At 47.6% G+C, this 13061-nt stretch overlaps 1 protein-coding gene across 2 annotated transcripts in view; it reads right to left on the bottom strand.

The window, feature by feature from the left end:
• Positions 1–13061, bottom strand: part of LOC148525572 (tetraspanin-15-like) — a 240495-nt gene that overhangs the window by 82435 nt on the left and 144999 nt on the right. The gene's annotated exons all lie outside the window — the stretch shown is intronic.

Genomic DNA, 13061 nt, shown 5'->3' with positions numbered 1-13061 from the left:
AGACAATTCACAAACACAGAAGAAAAAGTTTTATTTTTATTGGAGTGCACTTTGGGGGTTACACCACCCTTTAACAGACAGACGCACGCTTGGCGCTGCTCCTTTGTTGATGCACGTGCAGCCACAGTGCACACAATTAACAAACACAGAAAATATTTTTTTATTTTGTTTGGAGTGCACTTTGGGGGTTACAGCACCCTTTAATGGTCAAGCCAACCGGCCCTTTACTTATGACACAGGCGCACGCTTGGCACTACTTTGTTGATGCACGTGCGGCTACTGCGCACACAATTCACAAACACAAAAAAAAATATTTTTTTATTTTGTTTGGAGGGCCCTTTGGGGGTTACAGCCGGCCCTTTACTTATGGGACACAGGCGCACGCTTGGCGCTGCTCCTTTGTTGATGCACGTGCAACCACAGTGCACATAATTCACAAACACAGAAAATATTTTTTTATTCTGTTTGGAGTGCACTTTGGGGGTTACAGCACCCTTTAACGGTCAAGCCAGCCGGCCCTTTACTTATGACACAGGCGCACGCTTGGCACTACTTTGTTGATGCACGTGCGGCTACTGCGCACACAATTCACAAACGCAGAAAAAATATTTATTTTTTTTGCACTTGGGGGGAGCACCCCTGATGGACAGAGCACCCCCTGGACAACACTACAGCACCCGTTTAGGACTGGGACACTGCACAGGACTTTGGAGTGGACACAGCCCCTATGGACAACTGACTGCACAACACAGTCCAGCCAGCCCCTATGGACTTTGGAGGAGTGGACACAGCCCCTATTAACAACAGCAGCACAGCACAACACAGCCAGCCCCAATGGACTTTGGTGGAGTGGACACAGCCCCTATGGACAACAGCAGCACAGCACAACACTACACTACACTACACAGCTCAGCCAGCCCTAACTCCCACCCTCCCTCTTCACTGTCCACAGCCGAGTGAGAAAATGGAGCAGACGCGGGTACCTTATATAGAATCCAAAACCCGCGAGACCCGGAAGGCGGGATGATGACGTTTTGTCTCGATTTCAGATCTGAGTCAGGCGGGAAAAGTCGAGCCCGACTCGGATCGGGGGGGCTTGGAGGGGTTCGGATTTCAGAAATCCGAACCCGCTCACCCCTAGTAAAAACTCAAAAGACTGAGGGTCGATATGAGTGACCCATGCTACACAGCGATGTGCTTAATCTGCGACTTTACACCAACTACATTACAACGACAATAATAAACCTAAGTGCCCAGGATACTATAAGTAACTTTGGATGCAGCTACGATCCGACAAAGGTGCTAAATTCATAAATACAGTCAAGGAATCGCTACCTGTAGCGTATCGTCTAATTCTCACCATGCATCTCATGCCCTATGGCGCAAATATAGGCTAGGTGTATGAGGACACATCCAGCTTCATAACAGGGTTCTACGACGTCACATCTAAGGGGTGGGGATATCAGCTTTGGTAAGTAAAGTACTGCCCAGAACGTCCTAAGGACGCTCTGTGCAATACCACACTCTGCATGGTCTCTGCCCAGAGCTGCCCTTGTGTGGTCATGGTGGCTCTGCAGCTAACTACTGGCAGCAGGGTGTCATTCCAGGTACCTTGCAAGCCACATGCAGGTGCCGCCCACACCCCTAGTTATGGCCCTAGGCACATCTGTAACTTGTTCTCCAGATGTACATGTAGATTAACAGATGCAAAAAAAATCATCTGTGCTATATAACCGCTTCAGCTTTGCAGATAGTAACTTAATCAAGATTTTTTCATAATATTATAACTGTACAGTAAATAAATGTACAGTAGAAGCACACATTGAGTTAAATAAAGTAAGTACTATACATTTGATGAAGTAGTCCCAAATCCCTTGTTAACAGTTAATGGGGCAGATAGAACCTTGGCAAGAGACAAATGAGCTCAGGCTGTGGGTGTTCACTGTAAAGAGTATATTTACTAAGAATCGTGTCGGTCAGAGTCAGGATTCCTGTGAGAGTTCACCCTTATTTTCAGACACAGAGATTTACTAAAGGTAAACACGGGGTGTAAAATCACAAATCTATCTACATAATATGGCTGAACACACAAATACACCTCAATACACCGTCGCCTAAGCTCGAAAGTACTTTCCATAGACAGGAATAGAACACAGGATTTACTAAGAATCGTGTATGCTAACGCAATAGTAATTGGAGCAAACGTGTTCTGCAGAAGAATGCACAGATCAGTGTGATCTGTGCCTGCTATCATGTTAGAATGTAATAGAAGGGTTAATTAAAAAAAAAAAAAAAATTACCATCAACAATGTGCCCCCCCTTCCCCAAAACAAAACAAAAAGCATAACCAGCCCTGGACCTCTGAGCCCGGTCTGGTAGAGGAAAATTGGGGGGATAAACAGACGTAGGTTACGCCTATACTCCTTTAACCAGCACCAGGCTGAATCAGCCGGGGGGCTTACACTACAGCAGGGAGACACACAGCGAGGGGACCCCTGCCGTAAGGTAAACCAACCCCAAACTGGTCAGCCCAGGGCTGGAATCCTTGAAAAGTGGGGACTCCAAAACAAAAATGGGATCCTCCCATCTGAGCATTAACAAGCCCAGGCTCTTCCATGCACCCCTTGAGGTGGTGGATGCAGGGGTAATAGTGTAATTAAAGGGTTACCTGGGATTCCTGTACCTTAGCCATGATTTGCTAAGAGTCCGGCAGCTGATTGGCTAAGAGCAGCTGAACTTAAGGAAACCTTATGGATTTTCTGTCCTTCAGCTAGAGCTATACTGTAGATACAGTATAGTGCTGTTTGTAATCTGGGTAACTCATTTTTGTTATTTTCAGAAGACTGGATACCTACTGGAGATGAGGACTGACCTGCGCCAGGGAGTAGGTACGTATGTAGTGTGAGTGGGGGTGAATGAGAGTGCGGGTAAGTGAGTGAATGTGTAATAAAATACTGAAACCTTCAATATGTGTCATGTTATTATTTTAAATACTTTTTCCACAGTGAGGGTACCGGTGCATGCGGCCTGCTGGCACTTGTAGCTCTACAGGTGCTGCAGGGCAGGCTGTCAGGGAATTATAGTCCCACTGTGAAAAACAATATTAACCCTTTAATTACACCATTACCCCTGCATCCACCACCTCTAGGAGTGCAGTGAAGAGCCCTGGGCTGACCAGTTTGGGGTTGTTGTACAATACGACAGGGGGACCCCATGCTGTGCGTCTTCCTGCTGTAGTGTAAGCACCCTGGTTCAGCCCGGTGCTGGTTAAAGGAAAATAAGGGGAGCCCCCCATCGTTTTTTCCCACAATTTTCCTCTACTAGAACAGGCTCAGAGGTCCGGGGCTGGTTATGTTTGGGGGGGAGAGTGGATCTGTGCAGCACTGCTTCTGCTAAACATGCTGCTGACAGGTAGGTCTATTGTTTTCAGTCCAAATACGACTGAACACACACTTGCAAACACGGTTGCATACACCATCAACAGACACAATTCTTAGTAAATATGTGAGTATCGATTGAAACAAACTAACTTTTGTCCATGTGATGCACAGCGTGCTTAATACGGGACCTGCAGTTTTCTAACTACCCCCCGTTACCTCCCAAAAACGGTGACTACATGTCACTCACTTTGTGAGTGACTCCCCTATGTGACCGTAATCGCAATTCAATTGCTGCGTGTGCGCAGTGCAGCTTACACACATGTGCAATGGCTAACAAACGCTCAATCTGCGTAAGTATAGGCATCGCGTCCATCTCTGAATCAGGCACTAAATCATGTTGTCACGCCTCCTGCATAAGCCCCTTGAGACCTCTCCTCGGGGATCTCTGGGAAGGGAGGTTGAAACAGAAGGATAGAGTAGATATTAGTGATCACCAAGGACTTCTGTGACCATCCATTGGCAGAAGGCTGAATGCTCACTGCTTTTATACAGGTCACAACAAATCCATATGTACCCAACAACATAATAATGTAGGGTAGAGGTTCCCAAACTGGGTGCCTGTAGGGGTGTCACAGGTTGGTGGTCCAGTACAAAAAAAAAATTATGGTCAATGTGATAAGCAAAACCGTTGCTGGTGACTGACAATCATAAAATATGAACACACAGAAGCACAATCCTGTCCACCACCACATAGCTGAACCTAAGAATGACAAATAAACAAAATTTACTTTATTTAATAATTGTTGCTGAATTTCTTCATAAGAAACAGATTTTGATGGGCTTTTCACTATTCTATACAAAGAAGGTTTAGGTGTATGAATCATTCATCTGTGACAAAAGGGAGCCGAGCAGTGATTTTAGTGAAGCAGTCACAGAACAAAATCTTGCACCAAGCTGCAGTAGAAGAGCTGTCCATGGTGCTGAAACAGCAAAACAGCATCTGAAACTAATGCTGGTCATACACGGTGCTATATTGAAACGTCACGATGTGTTGTACAATTTCCCTTGAAATTCTCCATACGATGTTATCAAATGGTTGATAGTTACGATCATACGATACGGTTGCTAATGTGTATCACATTGTACACAATAGATCGCAATCTTACGGTTTTGCACTTTAACATCAGAACAAAACCATCATGGTTAATCATGCAGGCGGATTCGGCCACCACTACTCCACCGTGAAGTACTCCCTCTCCAGTGTGATGTGGGGCCTGTGGGGAGATGCAAGGGGCTTGGTGAAATAAAGGATGCTGTGGTGAGCAGCAGGGGGCAGGAGTAAGAAGCAGGACGGTGTTGTGAGATGCAGGGGGCTGTAGTGAAATGAGGGGACTGTGGTGACATGGCATAGGTTGTTATGAGATGCAGGGGGCTGTGGCAAAATGAAATTGCTCCCATGCAAAGCCGGGGTAGGTTGCTAGTTTCTTATAATTAGAGTTCGGATTCTGTGGAATCCGAACCGCTCAGAACAGTGGGGATCCGAGTCCACCCGAGCTGAGGCTCGGGTGTTCCTGCCAACTTGGTTCCCCACTGCGAGGCCGATGTCAGCACCCTGACGTCGGATCTCTCGAGAGTGCCAAATTCTCGCGAGAGGCATGAGTTCGCTTCTACATAAGGCGCCGAGTCCTGCGACGCGGCGCCACTTCTCCTGCATGCTCCATACTGCGCGCAACTCTGCATGTGGGGCACGCTGATGATCACTGGCTGGCTACATGGTTGTATAAGGGGACACACTGCACGCTTTTGCTGTGCTATACTCTGCTAATTAGGTGCAGGGCAGTATAGGGGGGGCACTGCACGCTGATGCTGCGCTATACTCTGCTAAGTGGCTGTGTCCAGAGACTCACAAGTGGCTGTGACTGTGTAAAGGGGGCATACTGACTGGCTGTGTGTAAAAAAATCTAAAATAAAATTTATTTTTTGGTGCTGTACTACACTGTGTAAGTGTGTATACAAGCACAGTGACTTTGTGGGCCATAGCCCTCTGTATAAAAAATACAAGCACCGTGACTGTGGGCCATAACCCTCTGTATAAAAAACACAAGCACCGTGACTCTGTGGGCCATAGCCCTCTGTGTATAAAAAAACACAAGCACAGTGACTTTGTGGGCTAAAGCCCTCTGTATGAAAAATACAAGCACCGTGACTGTGTGGGCCATAGCCCTCTGTATAAAAAAAATAAGAGTTATGGTATGACATACCTTTGTTAACTCTTTTTCTTCGAGGTCCATGGGGTCCACAGCCATTACGTTGGGGTATGAATCCCGGTCACCAAACAGTTAACACAAACGAGCTCTCTGCTCCCAGGATGCACTGAGGTTCCTCCTCATATACCCCACCCCCTGCCTCAGGTAGCCAGTTTGTTACCAAGCTCAAGCAGGTGGAGACAAACAAAGGGTAAGAAAGAAGAAACCCATACTCATGAGTCCAGACTCTCAAGAGAAGAAACTTACGGAAACCTCCCCCAGAACTACAGGTGCGTCTGGGTGGGTGTCCTGTGGACCCCATGGACCTCGAAGAAAAAGAGTTAACAAAGGTATGTCATACCATAACTCTTATTTTCTTCTTCGGGGTCCATGGGGTTCACAGCCATTACGTTAGGGATATCCCAAAGCACTAACCCTACGGGCGGGGACGCTCCTGACTCTCGGAAGAGAGGAGAATCGAAGGAGGCATCCTGAGAGGTAAAAGTGTCAAAGGAATAAAATTTGACAAAGGTATGGATGGAAGACCATGTGGCTGCCCTGCATAATTGCTCAGCAGAAGCACCCCGGCGCCCTAGTAGAATGTGCCATTACTGTATCCGGCACCCGCATGCCAGCCTGTGTATAAGCCAAAGAAATTGCCATGCAAATCCAACTGGCCAGTGTCTGTTTATTGGCTGGCCAGCCACGCTTATGACAACCATAAAGCACAAAAAGTGAATCAGACTTCCTCCATTTGCTCATGCGTCTCACATAAATTCTCAAAGCATGGACCACATCCAGGGAAGCCTCACCTGGCGAGAGACTAGTGCCCTGAAATGCTGGAACTACTATTTCTTCATTAATATGAAATTTAGACACTACTTTCGGAAGGTAACCCTCCCTAGTACGTAGTACTGCTCTATCTTGATGAAATACCAAGAACGGGTCACGAAAGGATAGCGCAGCTAAATCCGACACTCTACGTGCAGATGCCATAGCAAGAAGAAATACTGTTTCCACTTGATGTCTATTGAATTTAAAGGCTCGAACAGAGGAGCCTGTAAAACCTTCAGAACTAGAGTCAAGTCCCACGGAACAACCGGGGGAACAAAGGGAGGCTGAATCCTCAACACCCCCTGAAAAAAGGTCTTTATATCTGGTCTCAGAGCAATTTTATGTTGGAACCAGACTGAAAGAGCAGACACCTGTACCCTCAAGGAGGCCAGGCGGAGCCCTTTTTCCAGACCGCTTTGAAGAAAATCAAGCACTCTGGATATCAGAAATTTCTGTGGGTCATACTCTTTCAGTTCACACCACTGAAAGAAAGTATGCCAAATTCTATAGTATATACGGGCTGAGGATGGTTTCTGTGCCTTCAGCATCGTCCGTATAACAGACTCGGAAAACCCCTTCTTCCTCAAGACGGAGGCCTCAAGAGCCATGCTGTCAAAGATAGCCGATGAAGATCCAGGTACCAGCAGGGACCCCGTAGCAACAGATCCGGTCTCAATGGCAGAGGCCGTGGAGTGTCTATGGAGAGAGACCGTAGATCTGTGAACCAGTGCTGTCTTGGCCATGCCAGAGCTATTAATATCATGGTGCTGCCCTCTTGTTTGATCTTTCTGACAACTCTGGGAAGAAGAGCAAATGGGGGGAACTGATATACAAGCTTGTAACGCCACTTTACTGTCAGTGCATCTACAAACTCGGCTCTCGGATCTCTTGTCCAGGATCTGTACCTGGGAACCTTGTTGTTCCTTCTTGACGCCATCAGATCTATTTCTGGTAGACTCCACCTGTCCACAAGGTTCTGAAAAACCTGTGGATGTAGGGCCCACTCTCCTGCATTTGTCTCCTGCCGACTGAGGAAGTCGGCCTCCCAATTCAGGATCGCCGGAATGAACACGGCAGATATCGTGGGAAGATGAGTCTCTGCCCATGCCAAGATTTTTGATACCTCTGCCAAGGCAGCCCGACTCCTTGAGCCCCCTTGATGATTTAGGTAGGCAACCGTGGTGCGATTGTCCGACTGTATCTGCACCGGCCTGCCCTTTAAGATTTCCTGAGCCTGCACTAAAGCTTTGAATATAGCTCTTAGTTCCAGGATGTTTATCGGTAGCCGGCTTTCCGCCACTGACCACTTTCCTTGGAAAGTGTGTGACCCCGTCATCGCCCCCCCAACCTTGAAGACTGGCGTCGGTTTTGAGCAATGTCCAATCCGACACCCAAAAGGGGCGACCCTGCCTGAGATGCTTTGTCTGCACAACCGCACCTCTGGAGAGAGATGCAGCAACTGAGACCTGATCGTGCGATGATCCTTGTCCCAGCGAGACAGAATTAATTGCTGCAGTGGCCTGGAGTGGAATTGAGTGTATTTCACAATCCTGAAGGTGGCCACCATCGACCCCAAGACTTGCATGGCCACTAGAACGGAAATATCTGCCTGTTGTGAAGCAACCTGCATATTCATGATTGTAAGGCAAGAATCTTCTCCTCCGGCAGATATATTTTCTGCACCACGGAGTCCAATCTTGCTCCCAAATGACACATTTGTTGTACCGGACAGGGTGACGACTTTTGCCAGTTTATGATCCAGCCGTGACTGTACAGACATGATACTGTCAGCCTCAAATGATTCTGTAACCGCTGCGGGGACTGCCCTAGCAAGAGGAGATCGTCCAAGTAAGGCAAAATCCTGACGCCTTGGCGTCTGAGGCATGCCATCATCACCGCCATCACCTTGGTGAATACCCGAGGGGCTGTGGACAGGCCAAAAGGTAGGGCCTGGAACTGAAAATGTTCCTCTCCTACCGCAAAACAAAGACATTTTTGATGAGCCTGTGTGATTGGTATGTGGAGGTAGGCATCCTGTATATCTAAGGATACCATATAGTCCCCCTGCTCCATTGCCAACACAATCGATCACAATGTTTCCATCCTGAACCCGGGGGCTCGAACAAATTGGTTGAGCTCTCTCAGATTCAGAATAGGCCGGTACGACATGTTTGGTTTTTGAACCAAGAACAGATTGGAGTAAAACCCCTCTCGGAACTGATTCTCTGGCACCGGAATCACTACTTCCAATGCTAGTAAGGCAAGAATTGCTTTCTGAAGGGACAAAGCTCTTTCTGAACCGTCCTGTGGGTTTACACAAAAAAACCTTTGAGGAGGTGTCCACCAAAACGTCAGGGCGTACCCTCGGGAGACAACTCCTCGAACCCAGGCATCCTCCATCGTGAGGTGCTAGGGCTCCGAGAACCGAAGTAGTCGGCCCCCCACCCTGGGATCCCCCAGAGGGAGGCCCGTCCCATCAGGACACTGGTTTATCCTGGACCCTAGATCCTGGACGTTTGTTCTGCCAGGGCTTCCTGGGTCCTGCCTTTTTTGGTGGAAATCTCGCTGACGGCTGACCCTTGGCCTTGTCCTGCGGCCGAAACCCCCAAAAGGATGCCCTTCTCAGTTTAGACGAGGTTGCTGATGGTAAAACTGCCGTCTTTGAGACTGCCATGGAGGCTACAATTTTGTTCAATTCTGGACCAAAAAGAACACCCCCTGTGAATGTAAGGGTTTCTTGGGCCTTTTTGGACCCGGCATCTCCCTTCCAATCCTTTAACCAGAGAATCCTATGTGCCACCACGGACTCCGCTGAAACCCTGGAGGAAAGGATCCCTGCATCCAAGGCGGCATCTCCCAAATAAGAGGCCCCTTCTCTAATAAAGGAGATCATATCCAGTTGCTCCTTAGAGGCATCTGGTAAAGACTCCGCTAAAGTTTTGGCCCATTCCTCAATGCTCTTGCTACCCAGGCAGTGGCCATAGCTGGAAGGGTGGCCGTTCCTGCCAGCGAGAAGATTGATTTGAGGCAACTCTCCAGTCTCCTATCCATGGCTTCCTTCAGCGAAGCCGCTGGGATTAGCAGAGTGGTACGTTTAATCAGCTGCGCCACATGTGCATCAACTGACGGTGGATTCTCCCACCTGGCACAGTCCTCTGCTGGAAAAGGATATAGAAGCGCCTTTCTTTTAGAAGGATGGCTTTTCTTATCCGGACAGACCCACGCTTCCTCCATAAGTTCTGATAAATGTTCAGACTTTGGGAATTCTGCCTTAACCACCTTCTGGCGCTTGAACAGGGGGACCTTCCTAAGTGGAGGATCCCCTTCCTCGATATATAACACCGATTTCATAGCCCTTATCAGAAAGGGGACATCGGCTACTGGGAAATGATCATCACCCTCCTCGGAGCTAGACTCCTGTGAAGAGTCCGGTGCCTGTTCCTCCTCCTCGGAGGCACTGGAGTAGTCACCCATGTGAGAAGGTAAATGGCGCCTAGATTTAGGCTGCTTTGATTTGACAGCCTGTGGAGGCTGAAAAACCCCCGAGGATGATGCCATAACCTTACCCGCACCAGGGTCCATCCAAGGCGGCAACATTATGGGCATAGGATGCATCTGCTGAGGCAAACCCCAAACCGGTGGTACCGGGGCAGCCAGCCGCTCCGCCACCTGAGCCATAACTTGAGAAAATGATGCCCAAGGGGGCTCAGGGCCTGTAACAGGCAGAGTTAATTGGTGTGGTGGCTGTCTAAAACACTTCCCACAAAGCCCATTTTGTAGAAAGTCCTGTGGGGACAAGCCTGCCTTGCAGGCTATACAGGATATCAGCAACGGGGCTCCCGCCTGACCCTTAGACTCCTTAGACATGTCAACTATGCCAAGGTTCTGAGTGTATATGTGCTACTTTCTACTCTCAACCCGCACACCTGTAGCAAGGGAAGGGGAGAGACAGTGACAGTATACAGGAATTACAGTTCTTTTACAGAAGAAACAGTATCCATAAACAACAATCACATGTCATGCATAAACACTTCTATGAGTCATACGCATATAAGCTCTCACTACCACAATCAGCCTAGGCTTAGGTAGGATAGAGCCCTGTAAAATCTGAACCAGCAGTAGGCAAGGTATACAGGGAGACTGACCAGCATTCTGCAGCAGCAGCGATCAGAGAGCAACTGCCATACACACTGGCTGCCTTATATGGAGGCTGGGGGGAGCAACCCACAATCACTGCGCCAGAGTACTGAACTAGCATGTGGATCTAGGGAGGGGCTGCCGGGGAAGTGTACCTCCCCTATGCTGCTTGGACCTGCCCGGTAAACTGACCTGGCCGCCACCACAAGCCACGGCTGGTCAGAAACATCATATCCCGGCGGTCTAGTGTAGGAAACAAGCTGTATGCCTCCCGACTGCAGCGCGCCTCTGGTCAGTCTCACTGCCGGAGGCCTGATCGCCACGTGGTTCCGGCGTCAGCGGCCGCCGCAACCACCCGCTTAACTGCCATCCCCTTGATCCAGGTGCGGTCCAGGGCATGAGAGACCCTGCCGAAGCCCTAGCCATGGACCTGCCAAGGCTAGCGGTGTGGCGCGTGGCTGGTGCGTCTCCGATCAGGCGCGAGGCTGCTTCTAGGACAGCTCAGACCACCCGCTGAGATAGAGAGTAATCTCTCTTTTTTTAATTTTTTTTAGTTACTTGTCTGCAGGACTGCTCCAGCAGTCCCACTGTCTATGTGGTGTACACACCAAACAGGAAGAACTGGCTGCCTGAGGCAGGGGGGTGGGGTATATGAGGAGGAACCCCGGTGCATCCTGGGAGCAGAGAGCTTGTTTGTGTTAACTGTTTGGTGGCCGGGATTCATACCCCAAAGTAATGGCTGTGGTCCCCATGGACCCCGAAGAAGAAATACAAGCACCATGACTGTGTGGGCCATAGCCCTCTGTATAAAAAACACAAACACCATGACTCCATGGGCCATAGCCCTCTGTGTATAAAAACACAAGCACAGTGACTTTGTGGGCCATAGCCCCCTGTATAAAAAATACAAGCACCGTGACTGTGTGGGCCATAGCCCTCTGTATAAAAAATACAAGCACATGACTGTGTGGGCCATAGCCCTCTGTATAAAAAATACAAGCACCGTGACTGTGCGCCATAGCCCTGTGTGTATAAAAAACACAAGCAGCGTGACTCTGTGGGCCATAGCCCTCTGTGTATACAAGCACCGTGACTCCATGGGCCATAGCCCTCTGTGAATACAAGCACTGTGACTCTGGAGTCTATTTACTAAGCAGTGTTAGGAGACAGAGAGAAAAGTGATAAGGTGCCAGACAATCAGCTCCTAACGGTCATCTCACAGGCTTTGTTTGAAAAATGACAGTTGAGAGCTGATTGGCTGGCACCTTATCACTTTTCACTCTGTCTCCTAACACTGCTTAGTAAATAGACCCCTCTGTGGTGTCTGTGCCACTGCTCTGTCGCTTAGTAACCAGTCAATTCACTGCAACCTTTGGCCAATAATGGTGAAAACAATATTATAAGCTGTGAGGGGGGTTAAATTGACTGTAAATGACTGGAAATTAATGTTATTGAGGTTAATAACACTCTAGGAAGAAAAAAAAACCCAATTGATGTGATTTTAGCTTTTTTTGTCAATTTTTGTAAAAAATCCAAATCCAGTCACCGCAGTTTGGCAAATCCAAATCCGGACGACGAATTAGAACCAAATCCAAATCCATCAAAAATGGTCCAGCGCACATCCCTACTTATAATATACACACTTTTCTAATTAACACACTGATTACAAGTAATGTTTATTTAAAAAAAGATGTATATGCACATAAACACAGTATTAGCATCAATTTGATATTACAATGGTATATGGGATGGGGGCCAACAATTTAAATGCTGTCCATGCACACAGAGGCACCTGTACGGGCCCCAGCACCCAAACTCTGCCAAGATATATTTTAGTGAGAGCCCAGACATCAACAACTTTAATGTCAGTTTTGTTATTTTGCAACTGTAAGAGTAAAATTATGTAGATAAGACAGAGTCTGTATGCCGGGTTATTATTGCACCGATGCTATTGTGATGTAGTAAGGAATATCTCGCTGGAACTCGGTTTGTTCCACTGTCCGACAAGACTGCCAGAGTCTGTTACAGTAGAAAACTGGCACCATGTGTGGTTAGTCATGTACATTATAACAAACTGTTGTATATGACATTCTGCTTAACATGCCAGCACTCTTCATATTAGAAATTGACTATACGGTTGAGTCTCCCATATCCAAAATGCTTAGGACCAGGAGTATTTTGGATATCGGAATAATCGCATACTATAATGAAATATCTTGGGCATGAGACCCAAATCTAAACACAGAATACATTTATGTTTCATGTATACACACAGCCTGAAGGTAATTTTATACAATATTTGTAATAATTTTGTGCCTTAAACAAAGTTTGTGTACATTGAACTATCAAAAAGCAAAGGTGTCACTATCTCAGTCATGCTAAAAAAAATGCCGTATTTCTAAATATTCCGGATTTCGGAATGTTTGGATATGGGAGACTCAACCTGTATTTATATTGAAGAGCA

The sequence above is a fragment of the Taudactylus pleione genome, unplaced genomic scaffold (assembly GCF_031769625.1).
Source record: "Taudactylus pleione unplaced genomic scaffold, aTauple2 ptg000105l, whole genome shotgun sequence".
Classification (NCBI taxonomy): Eukaryota; Metazoa; Chordata; class Amphibia; order Anura; family Myobatrachidae; genus Taudactylus; species Taudactylus pleione.
The sequence above is the reverse complement of the archived record's forward strand: the minus strand, read 5'-3'. Positions and strand labels throughout refer to the sequence as shown.